Below are 16,744 nucleotides of genomic sequence, written 5' to 3' on the forward strand. Positions count from 1 at the left end.
CATACATATCAATACATTTTTCTATAAACTTAACAAACTTAAAATAGTTTGATTTTAATGGCATCTGAAATTGTCTCCTTTTTAGTATGTACTTCATCCTAGAAAAAATATAAGGTCATGTTTGGTTCTCTAGTCCATGGACTAAAAGTTTTGGTTTCTGGAACTAAAATAGACTAAAGTGGAGAGAGAGGACAATAAATGAGAGGCATGGGTGTCCCCAGTACCTTTTAGTCTATTTTAGTCCAGTTTTGTGGACTAAAGGATTAAAGAATTTTAGTCCACTTTTAGTCCAAGTGTTTGGCTGTTTAGTCCAATTAAAATGCAGATTTTAGTCCAAAATGCTTTAGTCCATGGGAACCAAACACCCCCTAATTCTAGTATATTTATGTTTTGTTCTAAAAAGAGTGTAATTCTTGTTTATTGGTAGGTGTGGTATATCCTCTATACATGTATACGCAATGAAGTATAGAATTTGTAGATGTAAATATTTGTTTTTGTCCTATCAATGTGAAAAATAAAAAATGTAAATGTACATGTGTCCTGTGTCCTGTGTGAAAATTGCAGGGAGTACGTAGAGAGTATTTTATTTTCATACTGATACTGAACTCCATCTGCCGAAAGAACTTTTTCAGCAGTACATGATTTTTACCTCCTTTTGGCTGGAGAATCAAGGTGGAGAAGAAAGGAGTGCAGCTCTGGCTACTCCGCTGTAGTACTACTAGTAGTTTAATCTATAGGCATGGGGAGAGAGAGAACAGATAGATCTGGATTTACTACTACACCTAGGCCTGCTTGAAGCCATCGTCTCGTATCAAATCCCTCAGATCTGCCGCAACAACTCACACACAGAGACCAAGAAAAGCACAATCGCATCCATCTGATCTGCATGCCCATCCCTCATCCCTCCCCCTCCCTGGAATCCCTCACAAGCCGCAACCCTAGCTCCACTCCATAGCTCTATAAATAGCGCGCCCTGTAAAGCCGCACACACATTACAGTGAAGCAAGAGCAGCAGCAGCGTTCTGTGGGCGGATCGCTCGGAGCACGCAAGTAGTAGTAGCAGCAGTCATGCGTGCTTATCAAAGGGGCGCTTACTGAGAGTTCCTTGGCATTCTGTCCACCTCCTTGCTGATCTTGCAGAAAGTTTATCAATCCTGTTGTTTTTTTGGAGGTGGGCATACTGCCAATGGAGCTGTGTAGGCCTCCCTTTGTAAAGCCCGCATGACATAAACAAGAGCTACGTTAGATTTGATCATCACCTGTGTCAGAAACGCCTTCATTAAGCTTGTTTGCTGCCTTTTCTTGCGTGGTTCATTTGATGGGCCTTTTGATGTCGAGGTGCCCCGGCCGGTTCTTGTTTTTCTTTGCTGGGGTTAAGGTTCATCATGAGACGTGATGTGCTTTGGGGGAAAGTTTTGGGGCAAGCTCTCTCAGGCTCTTAGCTACATATGGTAATCTGATCCCCTCTATTGCCGGGCTAATCTAGTCTGCTTCGAGGCCGGCAGGCCATGGTTTTGGCCTTTTGGGGAAGGGAAGAGATAGTTTTCCCCCTTTCCTCCTCCCCTTCTTCCGGATCCACCATTTTTGCCGCTCATCGTTCTTGTGCGCGCAGCAAAGTTCTTCGGAAGACTAACCCCGCAGTTCATGCTTTCTTTCTGATTTCCCGCATGCAGATGCATGGCTGTTCCTGGATCTTTGAAGGGACTCGTCTGCAATATCTGATCATGAGGCCAGGGGCCAGGGATAAGAAGAAAGAAGCTCTCAGTAAGTGTGCAGAAACAGCTGTCTCAATCCTTACACAACTACTAGTACAGCACACTTGAATACTGCTCGAATATGTTTTGCATAGTAAAATCATAAACCATTATACCTTAGCTAGGGTTTTGTGCCAGTGACTGGTGATGGTCATGATGAGATGCGCCATTCTTTTTCCTTAGCTTATCATTTTCCCATAGCCCGTGCTTCTGCTCCTTATTTTCTTGCTTGTTCCAATAAATTTTGGTGTCAATGCATGAGCTCAAGTTGCAATGCAGAAGTTTCATGCTCTTCATGATTTCATCCGCTGACCTCCTGACCCTGACTCCTGAGGCCCAGCGCCAGCTGTACCGTCTGTGACCGAGAGGAAATTTTGTTTGTATTGGTCTAAGGAAACTACTGTACTAGTAGTATGGCAGTCCAAAGCCTGCTCCTCCTTCCACTCGTTTCTTGGCTTCGGCCTTGTTTAGATCATCTTCAAGTTTTTTCACTCTCTCCATCACATCAATTTTTAGCCGCTTGCATGGAGTATTAAATATAGGTAAAAAAAAATAACTAATTGCACAGTTTAGTTGAAAATCACGAGATGAATCTTTTGAGCTTAGTTGGTCCACGATTGGACAATATTTACCAAATAAAACGAAAATACTACTATTTATCGGGTTGAAATTTTTTGCAATCTAAACATGGCCTTCACCTAATGCTGTCTTGTCGTTGTTACAACCATGAAAATTGTTATTACTTTCTCCCTTGTCCTAAAATAAATATAAATCTCATTCTCTATGGAGTCAAAAACATCTTAGGTTTGATTAGGTTAAGTTTGATTTGGTTTATAAAAAAGTATGCACATTTATCTTTTTAAATATATTTAATGTTTAGTCTCTAGTCTAACTATACTTATTACACATCATAAATATTAGTGCATTTTATATATATTCAATCAAAGTTGATATTGTTTAATTCCTCGGAAACCAGACTTAGCACGTATCTGCACCAAGTATCTGATATGATACAGATATGAGATTTTGACAAAATGTTTTAGTGTGGCTATACATTCTAATTCTACACTCAATCTGCTACTCCTTAATTAGTTTCAAATTATAAGTCGTCCAGGTTCTTGTAGATGTGGATACATTCTAACTCTACTACTTATCTAGGCCTCGTTTAGATGCATTCCAAATTTCAAGTTTTTTCACTCTCTTTCCATCACATCAATTTTTAGCCACTTGCATGGAGTATTAAATGTAGGTAAAAAAAATAACTAATTACACAGTTTAGTTGGAAATCACGAGATGAATCTTTTGAGCCTAGTTGGTCCACGATTGGACAATATTTGTCAAATAAGACGAAAGTGATACTATTCATCGGATTCACTTTTTTTCGCAATCTAAACGAGGCCCTACTACTACTCGTCCCAAATTATAAATTGTTGACTCTTATAGATACATATAGCTTTTTACTATATATATCATTCTGGCTCTTGTAGATGTGGATACATTCTAACTCTACTACTTATCTACTACTACTCGTCCCAAATTATAAATTGTTGACTCTTATAGATACATATAGCTTTTTACTATATATATCATTCTGGCTCTTGTAGATGTGGATACATTCTAACTCTACTATCAATCTACTACACCCGTTCCAACTTATAATTTGTTCTGGCTCTTATAGATATGTAGCTATTGCTGTGCATCTAGACATATTATATCTAGGTGTATATGGAAAGTTATCTACTTCGAAAAGCCAAAAGGACTCACAGCATTTTAAACAAAGTGAGTAGTATTTTAAAAAAATCACTAATGCTACCTCACCAAATATAGTAGAAAATAGAACTACGTTTCTTTCAAGCTACCCTATTCGTTTGTGTGGTTCATACTGGCTCGTTACTTCTTGTTTTCGAGACATAACACTTACAAGTGTCCTAACATTCATGGGCCTCTTTGATATGGCTACATAGGTGGCTCTAGCTCCGGCTCCAAGTTTTACCAAATCGTACTGTAGAAAATGGTTTTAGCACAAGAAATTTAGAGGAACGGGAGCTGTTTTATACTAGAGGAGGAGGCAAGGAGCCAAAATTTAGTGGCTTCTTCGGAGATGGAGCTATGCTGTTTTCAGAGGAGCCAGATCCTGCCAAAGAGGCCCTATTCATCATCTCCAAAACGGTATGTAATACGTACAATATGATGATAAATCAATTTTATTGGGCTCATGTTTGCTTGTTCTACTATTGATATTACTTGACTGTGAGGAAATAAATAAGTGGGTCAGAGGCTTGCCACTCCTACTTGGCGCTCCTTGTGTGCTTTTAAACTAAATTGGCATCCACTTGAACATATGCTTGATAGATCTTTTGATTCTAAAAATGCTTGTATTCTGTCAATCAAGTGAAAACTTTAGGTGAAACTTCGAATAAGATTTCGGATTTTGATTGATACTTTTTTCTTGTCTCATCATGTTTTTGTAACCTGAACCTTGATTAATGCACATTGTTCATATGATGTTAATCCATTGATATTCTATGTTCATATTGGGGGATTGGCTTTATGTTTTGATGCATTGGGATATTATTGGAAGTAGGAGTATCTAGTATATGCTGACAGAGGGTATATTATAGCTGAGCATTTTTCAGCTCACTATGTTTCTGAAAGTCATGTCATATGTTCACTATCTGGATTATGAGTTTATGGACTCAAGAAGTAAAAGGTTCTCTCATCCTATATTTTCATTCTTGTTTTTCAGTATCTGTCGTAGCTTGTAATGAGTATGCTGCTAATGTTGTGTTTTCAATTCTGTGCTGTAGAATACACCACCACAATTATGTAGATTCTGTTAAGGGTTTGCACAACTTAATAAAATCTTTTGATCAAGGTTCAAGACTCTGTCCATCAATCTGTCTGGCTAACATCGTAATGGATGTTAGTTTGTGCAGCTCAAATGTACTGTGATTAATGATATGACCAACGATTTTTAATTTCCTTGCTACTGTGGTAATGAATTTCAGGATTGCCTCTTGCGGAGAAAGATTAAGATTGCCTTTGGCGCCCGTTCGGCTGGTTGAAAAACCAGCAGGAAACAGATGAAATCACTGTTCACCCTCCTATAAATTTCTCCCAACGAACCGGGCAAGATTTGATGTGTGGCTACTGTAGCACTTTTTAGAAAATTTTTTGGGACTAAACACAACTTGAGGGCCTGTTTAGTTCACCCGCTGAATCGGCGCCGCCAAAATTCGGCATACACTATAGCTACTGTAGCGTTTTGTTTTTATTTGGTAATAATTGTCCAATCGTTGACTAATTAGACTCAATGTTCGTCTCGCAAAGTACAACTAAACTGTGTAATTAGTTTTTGATTTCGTCAACATTTAGTACTCCATGCATGTATCGCAAATTTGATGTGATGGGGAATCTTCTTTTTGTATAGTGTCAAATTCTGGAATCCAAGGGAACTAAACAAGGGCTGAAATGCAAAGTGATGCATGGAGATGTGCTGGTCTACAGGTCTAGTGTATCTTTGTATGTTCTTTCGTGTCAAGCATGCATAGAGTAGTGTGATGATCAGGGCGCCATGTGAACCAAATCATTATGGACATGGCCAAAAGATTGAACAGCAGCAGAACTAATTATGAAAGACTGACACCTTTTCGGTCTCTGTATATATAGTACAGTACTATGCTCCATTGCTCCTCCCAGCCTCTGTATAGTCTCTCCCATTCCCATATATACTACAGTGCTATATATACTTGGATACGTATCCCCTCCGTGTGTCGTAACTCGTAACCAGCCAAGCCATGTATACTGGTACATGTGGCCTTATCGTAAAGAAAAACTCGGTACCCCACAAGACACTGGTAGGAGTAGGTGCACCACCCTGCGGTCAATCACGCGTATCATGTCAGAGAAATGCTCAGAATTTGGGGAGCAAAAGATTTGGGCGCCGTAGCTATCAAGGTATTGAAAACTGCAAGCTGTCTGAACTCTTCTGAAAAGGAAAAGGCAGCAGCAGCCTTCGTCAACAAGCGGCCCGGCCATGTCCATGTCCATGGATCGAACCTGGTCCTGCCGCGCACAGAAATGCTTGCGCAACCGCACAAAGACGAGAGGCACAAGGGCGGGGCGACAAGGGTCAGCTCATACATATCACACCAAAAGATCCCCTGATGATGGCCGAGGGATCTCATGCCCGATCGAAATCGAATGAGGTAGCCGGCTGCAGCACCAGCACGAGAGAGTGGAGCGTACTGTGGCGAGCGACACCCAGCGGGCAGGGCGTCGTGATGAGCCCGTGATCAATGCCATCCGGGAGGTGCGGAGGCGGAGCGGAGCCCAGCCCCCAAAGGCAACAGGCCACAGCGCTGCATGCGCCATTATGCCATTTGCCCTGCCTGGTGCCTCCTGCTTTGATCTCCATCTCCTCGACTGCTGCTACTGCAGGTCAGCAGCTCTAGCAGTAGAGTGCAGTGAACTACAGTTTGCACTGGCCTTGCGGTTCAAATTCCGGGGTGTCTGCTGTGCACCACCACTCTACTGTAATCTGCTGCTGCAGGATTGTAGCTTTCCTCGGGGCATGTTTAGATTGTAAAAAATTTCAACCTGATGAATAGTAGCATTTTCGTCTTATTTGGTAAATATTGTCCAATCGTGGACCAACTAAGCTCAAAAGATTCATCTCGTGATTTCCAACTAAACTGTGCAATTAGTTATTTTTTTTACCTACATTTAATGCTCCATGCAAGCGGCTAAAAATTGATGTGATGGAAAGAGAGTGAAAAAAACTTAGAATTTGGAGGTGATCTAGATTGAAAGTTTTTTAGATTGAAAGTTTTTTCAACCTGATGCAAGCGGCCATGTTTAGATTGAAACTTGGAATTTGGAGGTGATCTAGATTTAATGCTCCATGCAAACGGCCATGTTTAGATTGAAAGTTTTTTCAACCTGATGAATAGTATCACTTTCGTCTTATTTGGCAAATATTGTCCAATCGTGAACCAACTAGGCTCAAAAGATTCATCTCGTGATTTCCAACTAAACTGTGTAATTAGTTTTTTTACCTACATTTAATACTCCATACAAACAGCTAAAAATTGATGTGATGGAAAAAGAATGAAAAAACTTAGAGTTTTAAAGGGAACTAAACAAGGCCTAAACAAGGCCTCGGTGGAAAAGCTGAGGGCATGTGTGGACTTTTGGGAATCGCGATGTTCTTGGCGAGTCGATCTTGACATGCAATCGCATCGGACCGGCACGTTTCGTCTGGGTGTGGGTGCAAAAGCTCTTCGGATGCCCAGTGGATTATTGATGCCTCTTTGTTCTGACCACGAAACCCAAACCTGTCCAGCGGTCAATCAGAATGAATGAATCCCTCCCTTCTTTTTTTACATGTGTTCTATATCAAATATAATCTTTGACCATCCAACTTTAAAAAATCTTTATAGTTTTACGGCACATGAATTGTGTATTATTAAAGTATTTTCCACAGTGAATATAAAAACATATGGCCCTAATGAGTCGCCTATGGCCACGTCCGACCACCCTAATGAGTCGCCTATAATCCTATGTTATGAATCTATATATTTTCTTCAAAATCCATGATCAAAGATATAAATATTTTACTTAGGACAAAGCTAATACGATACGTAAATAAAGATAGAGGGGGTACTTTTGTCAAGCTAATAAATAGCGAGGTAGCTGCTTCGTAGCCGATTAGTGTGTATATAGCGGATAGCGGGTGCTAAAGTAAACATGGTCCTGTTCTGTTGTACTACTTTAGCGGTACTTTTCAGCGAATAAACAGTGTTTTTCTCTCACAACGTTTCAGCATAAACATCAACATAAGCCAAATTTTAGCGAAACGAACATGGTGTAATTTGGCTTATATTGATGTTTATGCTGAAACGTTGTGAGATGAAAACATTGTTCGTTCGATGAAAAGTACTGCCGAAGTAGTGTTGCAGAACAGGGTCGTGCTTCAAATAGCAAAATATTGAAATAATAGTTAATTTTTAGAGTATATCGCAATATTAGTATCATGTTTGCTTAAAATGATTAGAAGCTTTTAGCTAATTATTACATATAATGACATAAAATCACAAAGAAGTATAAAATGAATAAGATATAAAGAAAACACTTTGATACAAATTTCTGTTACTGTTGAGTATCTAACAAGAGGTTACCTAAACCTCTGGATTAGCATCATGATAGTATAATTAACCCCTGGTTGATTCTCCTAATTAGTCAGGGGCTCGTGAGTTTCACTCGTCGCGTGTGCTTGCACACACACTCCATACTATCACGAAAAGGCCTGACGGGCCCAAGACAAACCACTTCGGGAAAAGGTCTTAGTCTTGGAGAAGTGGGCCGTGGAGACGAGCTTATGCCCAAGTTGCTCTCACCCAGGGGCTTGGCAAGGCTTGGGAGGTTCCCGACAGCCTTGAGAGGTGCAAACCGATTGTCGACAGAATATCGTCGGCAGTCCCCCGAGGGGTATCCCATGAAGGTAGATTGATCGGCAGAGGTGCACGTAATCAAGAACAAGAAGCCAACAGAGACACAAGAGTTAGACAGGTTCGGGCCGTCTGCACAACGTAATACCCTACTCCTGTGGTCTGTTGATTTGTATTAGCTATCGTATGATATTTGCGTGTGTTTTGAGAGGGTCATCTACCCACCTTATATAGCTAGGGGTAGGGTTACAAGTCGGTTAGATTTAGGAGATAACCGATAAGTAATAACAGATTACATAAATCACGGGATCGAGCATATCCTAACAGATCTCGTAGCATCTTCAGGATATCGCCCTTGATGTCTTGCGGTACACGTCGAGCAGTACCGTGCACCGTGAGTCTTCGTCTTGTGGGTTGGACCACCCCTGCCGGCGCAGCCCATATAGTCCGCAGTGGGTATCCGGGGCTGTACCTCCCACAGCTAGTCCCCGAGCGTCTTGTATCCGTTGTGCAATGCCGTCTTAAGCTTATTCGAGCAGGTGGAAACAAAGCCGAGCAGTACAGACTCATAGTCCGACCACCCTAATGAGTCGCCGAGTAGTTGTGGACTGTAACCGACCAGCTTAACTGTCCGGCCGAGCTCGGGCTTACCCAAGTAAGGCTTGCAGAAGGATGTAAGGAGCTCAAGTTCAAAATCAAAAATTTCCTCGTTGTGAACTAAGTGTGCCCACTTAGAGTTCGACCACGAGAAAGGGAGATACTCTTCTTCAACTTCAGGAGGCACGGAGTCTTCCAATGAATAGATTAAAGAAAACACACTCACCGCAAGGTGAAGTGTGCCCACTTAGTCCCCGAGCCTGACAGTAGGTGACGTGGTCACGTGGTGCTAGGGTCCAGAAAGTAAAAGAAAGACAGAAGACCAGTTGAACAGTCAACCAGTCCACGGGTTGAGCCATGAAATGAAAAGCGCACATTCACCGTAAGGTGAAGTGTGTCCACTTAGTCCCCGAGCCTGACAGTAGGTGATGTGGTCACATGGTGCCTGGGTCAGAAACAACAATAACCAGAAAAAAAGTCTCCAATATGGTGAGAAACTAAATCATATGATGACGTAGTCCCCGAGCCACAAGTGAAAATCCCGGATAAATCAAGAAGTGCTGATTAGTCAAATCGTGGTGAAAAAACTGGAGTAATGACTGTACAGTAGAAATTTCTGAGCCTTGATGGAATTGTGGAGAGGTCGGCGAATATTTGGTGTGCAGTACCAAGTTGTGTCAAAAAATGGGTGATATAGGCCGTAGTTACGTGGAAGCCCAGATAACGGCCCAACACGGCGCCTTGGGGAATTCGGAAGGGCATAGATCAGCTTGGTGCGGTTTCCCAAAAACCTTTGAATGTGAAAAGTCAGGAGGGTGTCTTTATAACTACTTTGCCGCACTCCACGCTCCCACCTTTGCCACTCCATCACTCTGTCTTCCTCCTTGCCCTCGCGCTCCCCCATTCGCATTCACGCGCAATCCACCTCTAAGGCTAAAAAGCTTGCGTAAAGGGACCAGTTTCGATCTAGATCTGAGGGATTACGCCGAAGAGGGGAGGTGGTAACGCGAAGAAGACAGCCACCAGGGCGAGCCGTGACAAGGAATGGGTACCGTCACTCATGGGGGAGACGGAGCTCAACAAGATGGTGGAGGCGGGCATTCTTCCTGATCGTGTGACTGCCGGATGGCGTCCGGCCGATGGTGAGCCCTATCCGATGCCACCCACCGATGAACTCATTGTATTCGAAGATTACTTCTAGCGTGGATTAGGGCTTCTGGTACATCCTTTCTTACGAGATCTGTTGGAGTATTAGGGAGTGAGCTTATGTAATCTTCATCCAAACACTATTTTGCACATTTATGTGTTTATCCACTTCTACGAGGTTTATCTGGCATTCTTTCCCATTTCAATCTCTTCCGATAGTTTTTCTGGCTCAAGAAGAAAGGAGGGGGCGGTTCCAAAGTTGTCGGCGGTGTGTATCTAAAGCTCTACGATGAGATGGCGAGCAAATACATTTATGTGCCGCTGAATACCTCGTTGAAGGTTTGGAATGCCAGGTGGTTCTATATGAAGCAAACTGATTCTACCGTCCGATGTGATATCGACCAAATTCTGGAGAATCAAAGGAGCTGGTCAGAGAAATCGACCAGTGCCGATATGGAACAGGTGAAGGAACTCCTCAAGCTAATGAGGGGCATGAAGATGAGAGGAGTGGTGGTGGCGGTGAACTTCATATTGCACCGTGTCTAGCCCTGCAAGGAGAGGGATCATGCAGGCTTTGACTTCAAAGAAGATACTGATGGCAGCCGGGAGAGAACGAAGAAACTAACGAAGGAGGCTATGCTACACCGAGCCGCTAAACTATTCGCTCCAAACATGTCATACACCGTGTCGGGGCAGCCAAAACCCTTCAATTGCACGAACTCACCTCCTCAGGTAAAAATCTTGACTGATGTTCCTAGTGCTTTTTATCCCGTGCCGACGCTGAGCAGTGGAATAATTCGCTTGTGGAAAAATCAATTGGCAGGAACGGGCAGTGTACTTCCCGCGCATGTCGAGGAGCGAATGGCTAGAGGCAGTGGATGCCAGGCTGACCACTCAGCCGGAGGAAGGTGCCATCAGCACCTCGCTCGAATATGGAGGCGAAGGTGCTGGTCAAAAGTGGAGTCCCCCCCCGGTATCGAAGAAAGTTTGGGGGAAATGGGTGGCAGAAATTGAGCTGGCACGAAAGAAAAGGAGAACGACAGATGTTGCTCCCCATGAGCCGGTCGGCATCTCATTTGGTGGCAGTCGGATCACTCGGACATAGAGTGCAGCGATATCCGAGTGGTCAGATGATGATGAGGTGCCCGTAGCTCCCCCTTCGAGCACCAAAACATCGTCACGCAGAACGCGCATGGAGGTACGATCGAAGGGAGGAGCAGACGCCTAGAGTCGAGTCCTCGAGAAGCAGCCGACAGAGAAGACGCCGATAGCGGGGGCCATAAGACCACCAGCCCAGGATGCGCAGGTCGACCCTATAGTAGGGCTTGGGAGCTCGGGGAGGTAGCGCTGATTTAGAACCTTCATCGGGAAGCTGACATGTAAGTATGTTTGCTTTGGGATTGGTGGTTGTCCAATCTTTATAGTGATTGTGATCGATGGGCTAATCTGTTATAGAATGAGGCGCGCGGAGGATCTAAATCCTTCAGGCTAGACTAGCGAGCAGCCAGGGGCTGGTCCCAGCGCGGAGACATTATGTGTAATGTCCCGCCTCTACAAGGCCGGGCCCGCTTACATCTGATAGCTTTTCTAGGACATAGACTGCCCTCACAGACCCACACAAGTCTTTTCTGCACACTTTGTCCTCACTCATGCGCACCCGGGAAGGACTTCCCGATCGGTCACCCATCCTGAAATTGCTCTAGACCAAGCACGCTTAACCTCAGAGTTCTTTACAGATGGGCTTCCGAAAAAGAAGTTGCAACTTGTTGATATGAGTATTCTATTAATCCTGTTAAGCCTTGGGCCGGGATGTTACATCCTCACCCCCTTAAGAGACCGACGTCCTCGTCGGTCAATCCCAAGCCAGGAACGTCCCCTCTTGGCCACGTCCGTGTGTCCGTTGCCAGCGCATGTGCCATGCTGTGTGACCACTCTGGGACCACTCCAGCCATACGCACCATGCCTACGCAACTGCGACACACGCGCCCGTGAAACCGCGAGAGTCGACTCTGATACCATTCTGTAACGTCCCGCCTCTACAAGGCCGGGCCCGCTTACATCTGACAACTTTTCTAGGACATAGATTGCCCTCACAGACCCACACAAGTCTTTTCTGCACTTTGTCCTCACTCATGCGCACCCGGAAAGGACTTCCCGGTCGGTCACCCATCCTGAAATTGCTCAAGACCAAGCACACTTAACCTCAGAGTTCTTTACAGATGGGCTTCCGGAAAAGAAGTTGCAACTTGTTGATATGAGTATCCTATCAATCCTGTTAAGCCCTGGGCGGGGATGTTACATCAACTGAAACGACCCCGATTTCCATGAAGGGAAATCCACAGCGTCGAAGTGTAATAAGACCGTTGCAGATCATATTACCCGAATTCTAGTCGAATATCAAATCCATACAACGATAATATCAGAGTACAAATAGTGCGGAATTACATAAATTATTACATCGCCGCATTGGCGGAATCAAAAGTAGCATTCATTCAGAACAACTTGAAGATAAGATCGCCAAACTCGAGCGTAGGCACGAACCCCTCATCCGTCAAACTCCTCGGAGCTAAACTCGTCAGCAGAACCTGTGTGCCAAAATTTATCAGTACGATTTGTACTGGCCACTCCCAACCCTATGAGCATTGCTTTGTGGAAATTGGATGCAAGTTGGATATAGTCAAAAGGAACCTATAAGGCTGGGGTTTCCTATGCATTTAGCATATCAAGTATATAATAGTATAGTCAAGTTTTAACACCATTCCCACACACATTCCACTCCATTCCCTTTTCCGAGCCAGGTTTCGAACCTGGGATCGACATTCCACCATCTCCATACCATCACCATACCATACCATCGCTCAGTCGACAGGCCAACTCCCTCTCGGCACTGTCTCAAGGCCCGTAGCCCCTGGCTACGACCGAACACTCTCTTTCAGGGGGAGAAAAGAATGACTCATCTCGTTATCTAGTTTAAGCGAAACCCAAGAAAGGTCCATAGCCAACAAGTCGGCACATGTATCGATCGATCAACCATACACTCTGTAGAGGTTCTACATAACCACAAGATCCTCCTTCCTCGCTGACCGTCGTCAACTAGGCTGATTCTGGCCGCTTGCTAGCCTAGGATAATGCCACTCTACCATTCAGCCCTGGTTCACCCCAAGTCAAGTCTGGGGTGGCTGAAACTGTGAGTCATGAGCCGGGTCCACAAGGTCTCCATGAAGTCTCGGAAGGGTGTGGGGGGGAAATCCTCCATGCCCCGTACCTCCTTACACTATCCGCTATCAACCTAGTAGTAGTGGCAATATCCTACCAAGTAGTCCAGCCGTCCCGCACCATATAGGGCGAGTGGTACGTAAGGTTTCTCGGTGAATCTGAGTACTAGTAAGTCTTTAGGGATGACCAAGCCAGAATGTCTCCATCAGGGTTTCCATTTACCGTGCCACCACAGCATCTCCATCCCGGGCTCCATCCATCACAGGTTCACACCCAGGTCCACCTCATATACCATTTACCCACCACAGGTATCCATTTCTAGGGGTGCCCAGGTAGCATCCCATAGCAAGACTTGCCCCAGGATCATCGTATACTCCAACTTGGTCGACACAACCCTCACCCTCCACACACCCAAGTCACACACGCAGCACTCTCCCCATGGTCCAGATAACACCAGTATCCACCACGCACGTAGTATAAGCGTAGTAGAAGTATAAGTAATGAAATGTATAGCAGTAAGCATGTGTCTAGCCTCGTAGTAGGGTACGCAGGGGTAAGGTTGCACCAAGGTAAAGGCTTTCAAGCAAGCATACTACCATGCAAGTCCTATCATAATATGACTATAGTAGTAAAGTAAAGCGATAGCAGTTCTATGTTAGCCATGCATAATAGGTGCTATAAGATTGGGTGGGATGTGGCACCTTCAGTGTAGTCGTCTCCGTTCTCCTCACGGTACTCACGATCCTCGTCCGTCAGGTTCTCCTCCGAGTCTGCAACGTTTGCATTATAGTCGCGTTAGCGACGTCTATAGAGTAGCACAAAGAAGCAATGAAAATTCAAAAGAGCCAAATGCACTCAAACATGGATTCATTGCGTAGAGCTTGATTTTAGATGAATTTTAGTCCTAGTTTCATATTTTTCTGAGGTCGTATGATTTAGTTATGAATTTCCGAAGTTTAAATCATTTTTGAAAATGGAAAAAGGCTGAATTAATCCTGGGCTGACATGTGTCATGCTGTGGTTGGTCCACGTGGCTTGCTGACGTCAGCATGACGGTTCCGAGCTGACAGGTGGGGTCCAGCTGACGTCAGCATGACGTCAGCATGATGTCATCCTTACCGACAGGTGGGGCCAGAGGCTATTGAGTCACTGATAGGTGGGCCCGGTCAAAGTCAACGTTGGTCAATGTTGAGTCAACGGTCAACGGTCAACAGTCAGGGTCACTGACATGTGGGGCCTGGGCTGCTGACGTCAGCAACTAATGTCAACGTGACGTCAGCATGATGTCACCCTGGCTGCGGGGGCTGCTGACATGTGGGTCCCGTGTGACGTCAGCATGACGTCAGCGCCTGTCGTGTGGGTCCAAAGTGTCCGTGTCACTGACATGTGGGGCCAGGTCAACGGTCAACGTTGACCAGTCAATGGTGAACACGGCCGGGTCTCAAACGGGCTTCGGGTTGGGCCAGTCTGGGCCACGCCGGCCCGGACACATGGCACGCTGCGACGCTGCCATGTCACGGCCGTGGGCCTTTATTAGGCTTTGTCCACAGCGCGGCTCACACCGTGTGGCTCACGGTGGACCAGCGCTCATGGTCCATAGACCTATGGCGGGGCGCATGGTGGACCAAGTCCACCGTCTCTTCTCCTTGGCTCGGCTCACGTGCACCGAGTTCACGCACAGGTGGCCGGTGAGGGAGGAAGCCCTCTATTTCTCCCGCGGCGGTGCCCCCGCCGGCGGCGAGCTCGCTGTGAGCCCCCGCGGTGGCGCTGGTGTCCGATTGGAGAGGGGAAAAGCTTCCCCGGGCCACGGTGACTGCGTTGGTGGGGTCAAGGTGGCGGCCAGAGCTTCCCAAGGTGCTGGCCACGACGAGCGGCGGCTCGGCAATGCTCGCCGGTGGCGAGGTCGCGCACGTAGCCCCACCAGTGGCTAGTGCTTGGCAGATGAGGCTTCTATGGTCTCGTGGGTGCACAGCGAAGGCGTTCAGGGCTCACGGCGAGGCTACGGGTTCCCAGGTGGCCAGTAGAGACTCCAGCGGCCACGGCGACGGTGATGACGGCGAGGCGCACGGGTGATCTATGGGGCTCTAGCGGGGTAGTCATGGCATGGTTGCGGTTGTGTGCGTGGTGCGTGTGTTCCCAATGGCCGGAGACAAGGCACTGGCCTACGCGCCCTTGGGGTGGAGCGCCATGGCCGACGGTGAGGTTCGACGGCAGAGAGAAACCGGAAGGGGGGCTTACCATGGGTGGCGTGGAAGAATGGATGGTGATGCCGTGTCAATTTGAGGCCATGAAGCTTCGGAAGCCGTGCAGTGCCGTGCCGAACCGCGTCGGTGATGTAAACGATGGCGTCGCTCTCGGCTCCGACGACCTCCTCCCCCGCGGCAGCTTCGGTGTTTTCTCCCCTCCCCTTCCTCTTCTCCCTCTTCTTTCTTGGCCCGTTGTGCTGTGGATGGCCACCAAGTGGCGGCGAGCGACTGGATGAGTGCTAGGGCTCTCGGCCGAGGCTCTTATAGTTGAGCGGGAATCGGCGAGCTCGGTGATTGGCGGTTGGGGATTCAAGGGCGATCGGGGCACGAGCTTGCATCCAACGATCGCGAGGGGTTGCGTGGGCGTGGTGCAAGGGGGGGGGGGCAAGGCCATGCCCGGGGCGTGACCCCCTGGCCCGCTCCCTGCCAGTGCTATCGGCGCTCTGTCGGAGGGGAGAATCGGCATGGGTGTGGAGAAGATGAACAGGGAAAAGGCTGACGAGTGGGGTCCGTTGGCAGCGGCTACGGGCGAAGGAAAGAGGGGCACGCGGGTGAACAGCGCGCGGCTGACGCGTGGGGCCAAGTGGCAGCGACCGCAAGCGAGCTGAGGGCGTGCGGGCATGGGCGGCCTACTGGGCTGGCTTGCTGGGCCGCATGCGCGTGCGCGTGCGCTGAGGCTGGCTAGCCGGCGCGGGCCGAGCAGGCCAAGCCTGCGAGGCCTTCTTCTTTTTTTCTTCTTTTTCTGTTTTTCATTTCTTTTCCATTGTTTGAATTCAAATTTGGTTTAGAATTTGAATTTAAAACTGAGGTAACTTGTTCATTGTAGTTTAGAGGATTTTGTTTAATAATAATTTTATGGTTTATTACTTTAATGGAATTATTAAGCTTAACATAAAGCAAATGAAAACCCAAATCACAATTTAAGTTAACATTGTATGCAACATCTATTTGTTAGAAATTATATAATCATAATCAACATATGACATGCCATGCTTATGTGTTGACTTAGGTTGGGTTACTTCTAATGCAACTCTTAGGTTGGGTTTCTTTACATGACACTCATTATCACATGGGAGTTTTGAAGAAAAAATTTTGTAGTTGGTATTTTGGTGTGTGGATTTTTGGGTTGTTACATTATGGACAGACTCTGTCCCAAAGTCCACGAGCGGTCATCGGTTTGTGGAGGATTCGACCAACGCTGCTGATGGAGTTGGAGGTGGAGAGCGGTCGGCGACAACAGTGGGCATTTTGATAGAGTCGCTAGGAGCAACAATGAGAGCCACCGAGTCTTTGAAGGCAGAAGCGGGAGCTACTGGAGCTACGTCGAAATCGGGGG

The 16,744-nt window shown here is 46.2% G+C and overlaps 1 long non-coding RNA gene across 1 annotated transcript; it reads left to right on the top strand.

Moving 5' to 3' along the window:
- Positions 1–650: 650 nt before the first annotated feature.
- Positions 651–5,042, top strand: LOC136474537 (uncharacterized). Its single transcript, XR_010762935.1, has 3 exons — positions 651–1,764; positions 3,719–3,923; positions 4,763–5,042. It is a non-coding gene; the product is annotated as an uncharacterized lncRNA (long non-coding RNA).
- The last annotated feature ends 11,702 nt before the right edge of the window (positions 5,043–16,744 follow it).

This window comes from Miscanthus floridulus, chromosome 8 (assembly GCF_019320115.1).
Source record: "Miscanthus floridulus cultivar M001 chromosome 8, ASM1932011v1, whole genome shotgun sequence".
NCBI classification, from domain to species: Eukaryota; Viridiplantae; Streptophyta; class Magnoliopsida; order Poales; family Poaceae; genus Miscanthus; species Miscanthus floridulus.